Below are 5476 nucleotides of genomic sequence, written 5' to 3'. Positions count from 1 at the left end.
TCTGCGGAGGATTTCATGGTCCTGGGCTCTCATTTTGAACCCATGAAAGGCAGGTATGAATCTAGTACTAGTCTACAAACGGTTGTGCGTTGGAAAGTAGTTGTATCTCAGCGTTAAGAGGTCAGTTTGATCTCCACCAAATAAACTTTGTGGCTTGTTGTCGTATTTACTTGGATGAGGCACTGGGACATTTCCAAATGAACTGGTGTAGGAGCAGGTTGTGGACTACTTCTTACATGGAAAAAATAACTCCATGTAATTCAGAGCCCTAAAACCAGAATTTTCAAAACTGAAATGGGTATAGGTTGTCTCCAGGTAAAACACTTCAAAAGCAGTGCATTGATTAGTACAAGCCAACAGGAATTTCTCAAGAACAAATCCTGCCAAACTACAGGTAGTTTCTGAGTTACAGATGAATTCCATTCCTGATAACATCCTTAGGTTGAATTTGTATGTACGATAGATCACATGAATAAGCCAAATGCTTGTATATATTTTACCTTTCTATGCATATAGAATACTTGAGAAACACTTCCATATTCACTAAAACATCTTAAATACAGTACAGCATTGTAATAATGATAATAATTATAATGATGAAGTAACTACAGGTGCTGAAGAGAGAAAAACTGTATGTGGGTAGAAGTTCTTGAAACCATTTGGAACATTTTTGGGGTAACATTAAACCTAACATTAACTGATAATGATGGAGATGAACCTGGTGCTGGAGAATCAGGATCCACACAGTTAAAGATTTTGTTATCGTCTGTTGATCTCTCAACAGTTTTTGGATTGTTTCCATGTATTGAGAATTGAAAGCATTGTGCTACAATGGTTCTGTTCCTACTTTCAGGGACAGTTCCAGAAAGTAGAATTTGGGGGACCATGACTTAGCTTCCTGGTAATTCTGATGTGGCATGCCACAGGGTACAATGTTGTCCCCTATGATTATCTAACACCTATATGATCATTAGAATTTTGGGACAAGGACAAAACTTTTTCTTTGTAATACTGAATGAGAAGACACTATGCATGTTTTGAACCCATCACTCCCTGGATGCAGTGATGAGTTAGATGAGGGCCCATAAACTATCAGTCTTAAGAAGATGAAGACTCTCTGGTTGGTTGTTAGAGTTTACCTGTTCTAGCTTGGGGGTGCTCCTGGATTCATATCATTAGAGGCCCAGGGGATTCTGTGGTGAGAAGTGCATATTGCTAACTCAGGTGGGTATGTGAACTACAGCCGTTCCTTGTCAGGGATAACTTGGCCACTAAAGTCCATGCATTGGTAACCTGTTTGAATTACTGCATTATTTTTCTTAATGTAAGGCCATCCTTGTGGGTTGTTCAGAAGCTACTTGAAGCAAAATGCAACAGCCAAATGCTGAGTGCTTGGCTGTGCACATATTGCACCAGTGATGAGACACATTGGCTACCTGTTAACTACTCAGTTAAGTGCAATGTCTTGCTGTTGGCATATAAAGCCCTGAACAGCTTGGTACCAGGTTACAATGCAAATAGTTTTTCCCAGTATGGACCTGTGTGATTATTAAGACAGTCAAAGGAGGCCCATGGCCTGCAGATTGCAGAAAGAGGGCCTTTCCATGCTGGCACCCTCTATATGGAATGCTTTCTCCCTCAGTATTTGGAAAGGACCAACTATAAATCTACTATAAATTCTTTTATCTATTCTGTTTGTTGTAATTATGGTGTTGTATCAGTTCTAGCTGATTTTATTCATACTTTATACAAATATTTCAGCATTTTCTGTAATTCAGTTGTATTTTACTGTTTATCATAATGTATTTTGTAAACCACTTGGATATATTTCAAATACATTAGGTATTTTATGCTTCAATTAAGTTGACAATAGCCTGTTGGCTACTGCTAACACAAACATCCTGGCAACATGTGAAACAATTAGGGAATGATCCTTCCATCATCTGAGGAGGCCATAGAATAGTTTGGGTTTCCAACTCTGAGGGTGGAAAACCCAAAGTTCAGAACTGGAATTCTCACCCCATCCCCAGCCCCTTGCACCCAGCACAGAGAACCACAAAGAAGGCAAAAGGGTACAGGCAGGAGAGTAGACTGAAGCAGCAGGATATCAGATGGCTCCAGTATCTCTCCCACCCATTAAAATGGTTATCTAGCAAAACAGCAAAGTGGGGAGAGGTGAATAATTTAGGTTGTTTTGTAATGACAGTCAAATATTTTTTAGTTGAGGCAGCCTTGAGACATGAAGTTCCATAGACCCAAGTCTCAAAGCTTCAAGAAATCTACATGGGTTTTTCTGTGTTTGATGGATCACAGTTTTGCCACATATGGTGGCAGGAGTTGGAAAATTTGTAGTTGTTCTGCCACATGACTGAACTAAGTCATTATCCTAATATGGATTTTGTAAAGGATGTTATAGTCAACATAGCTATCTTTGCTTTTTACAGAATTGTTAAATTGTGCAGATTAATTCTAGTTTTACTGATTAAGGATTTTGGTCTGAAATTGAAAATTCAGCAGTTGTTTCAGTCAGAACATCCTTGCAGCTTTGGAATATTTCATTCTTTCTTCAGGTCTGAATTTATAATCACTTAGAATCATAGAACAGTAGCATTGGAAGGAGCCAAAAGGCCATCAGGTCCAAATCCCTGGTACTGAAGGACACTAAGTTACATCTTGTATCTGGTGGTGAAAGGAGAGTCCAATGCTGCAAAGATCTGTACTCCATAGGAACCTGGAATGTAAGATCCATGAATCAAGGCAAGCTGGATGTGGTCAAACAAGAGATGACAAGACTGAACATCAACATCTTAGGAATCAGTGAACTAAAATGGACAGGAATGGGGGGATTTAATTCAGATGACCATCAGGTATACTACTGCAGGCAAGAATCCCTCAGAAGAAATGGAGTAGCCTTCATAGTCAATAGAAGAGTAGGAAAAGCAGTACTGGGATACAATCTCCAAAATGACAGAATGATCTCAGTTCGAATCCAAGGCAAACCATTCAACAACACAATAGTCCAAGTCTATGCCCCAGCCACTGGTGCTGAAGAGGCTGAAGTTGACCGATTCTCTGAATGCATACAACTAGAATTAACTCCAAAAAATGATATCCTTATCATCATGGGGTATTGGAATGCTAAAGTAGGAAGCCAAAAGATAACCGGAATAACAGGCAAGTTTGGCCTTGGAGTACAAAATGAAGCAGGGCACAGGCTGGTAGAATTTTGTCAAGAGAATACGATGGTCATAGCAAACATTCTTTTCCAACAACCCAAGAGACGACTGTACACATGGACATCACCAGACGGTCAACACAGAAATCAGATTGACTATGTGCTCTACAGCCAAAGATGGAGAAACTCTATACAATCAGTAAAAACTAGACCAGGAGCTGACTGTGGCTCAGATCATGAGCTTCTTGTTGCAAAATGTAGGCTTAAATTGAAGAAAGTAGGGAAAAGCACTAGGCCTCTCAGGTATGACCTAAATCATATCCCTGATAAATATACAGTAGAGGTGAGAAATAGATTTAAGGAATTCGATCTGATGGACAGAGTGCCTGAAGAACTATGGACGGAAATTCGCAACATTGTACAAGAGGCAGCAACTAAAACCATCCCAAAGAAAAAGAAATGCAAGGAAGCAAAATGGCTGTCTAAGGAAGCTTTATAAATAGCTGAGGAAAGAAGGGAAGCAAAAGGCATGGGAGAAAGAGAAAGATACAAACAATTGAATGCAGAATTCCAGAGAACAGCTAGAAGAGATAAGAATGCCTTCTTAAATGAACAGTGCAAAGACATAGAAGAAAACAATAGAATAGGGAGGACCAGAGATCTCTTCAAGAAAATTGGAGATATGAAGGGAACATTTCATGCAAAGATGGGCATGATAAAGGACCAAAATGGCAGGGACCTAACCAAGGCAGAAGAGATTAAGAAGAGGTGGCAAGATTACATGGAAGAACTATACCAGAAAGAGCTTAACGTCCCTGATAACCATGATGGGGTGGTCACTGACCTGGAGCCAGACATCCTGGAATGTGAAGTCAAATGGGCCTTAGGAAGTCTGAGCAACAACAAATCTAGTGGAGGTGACAGTCTTCCAGCTGAGCTATTCAAAATCCTAAAAGACGATGCAGTAAAAGTACTACACTCAATATGCCAGCAAATTTGGAAAACTCAACAGTGGCCACAGGATTGGAAAAGGTCAGTTTACATTCCAATCCCAAAGAAGGGCAATGCCAAAGAATGTTCAAACTACCGCACCATTGCACTCATTTCACATGCTAGCAAAATTATGCTCAAAATCCTACAAGCTAGGCTCCAGCAGTATGTGGACTGAGAACTACCAGAAGTACAGGCAGGATTCTGAAGAGGGAGAGGACCTAGAGATCAAATTTCCAACACACACTGGATCATGAAGAAAGCTAGGGAGTTCCAGAAAAACATCTACTTCTGCTTCATTGACTATGCTAAAGCCTTTGATTGTGTGGATCACAACAAATTCTGGCAAGTTCTTCAAGAGATGGGAGTACCAGACCATCTTATTTGTCTCTTGAGAAACCTATATGCAGGTCAAGAAGCAACAGGGAGAAGTGGACACGGAACCACTGATTGGTTCAAAATTGAGAAAGGAGTTCAGCAAGGCTGTATACTGTCACCCTGCCTATTTAACTTATATGCAGAGCACATCATGAGAAAGGCGGGCTGGATGAATCACCAGTTGGAATTAAGATTGCTGGGAGAATTATGAACAACCTCAGATATGCAAATGATATCACTCTAATGGCAGCAAGTAAAGAGGAACTAAAGAGCCTCTTGATGCGAGTGAAGGAGGAGCATGCAAAAGTTGGCTTGAAACTCAACATTAAGAAAACTAATATCATGGCATCCGATCCTCTCACTTCCTGGCAAATAGATGGGGAAGAAATGGAGGTAGTGACAGATTTTATTTTCCTGGGCTCCAAGATCACCACAGACAGTGTCTGCAGCCAAGAAATTAAAAGACGCTTGCTCCTGGGGAGGAAAGCTATGGCAAATCTAGACAGCATACTAAAAAGCAGAGACATCACCCTGCCGACAAAAGTGCGTATGCTCAAGGCTATGGTTTTCCCAGTTGCAATGTGTGGCTGTGAAAGCTGGATCATAAGGAAGGCTGAGCACCGAAGGATTGAGGCCTTTGAACTGTGGTGCTAGAGGAGTCTCCTGCGAGTCCCTTGGACCGCAAGGTTATCCAGCTGGTCAGTCCTAGAGGAGATCAACCCTGACTGCTCTTTAGAAGGCCAGATCCTGAAGATGAAACTCAAATACTTTGGCCACCTAATGAAAAGGAAGGACTCACTGGAGAAGAGCCTAATGCTGGGAACAATAGATAGCAAAAGAAGAAGGGGATGGCAGAGGATGAGGTGGCTAGATGGAGTCACTGAAGCAGTTGGTGTGAGCTTAAGTGGACTCAGGGGGATGGTGGAAGACAGG

The sequence above is a fragment of the Varanus komodoensis genome, unplaced genomic scaffold (assembly GCF_004798865.1).
Source record: "Varanus komodoensis strain SLA01 unplaced genomic scaffold, ASM479886v1 scaffold69, whole genome shotgun sequence".
Lineage (NCBI taxonomy): Eukaryota > Metazoa > Chordata > Lepidosauria > Squamata > Varanidae > Varanus > Varanus komodoensis.
Note: the sequence above shows the minus strand (reverse complement) of the source record.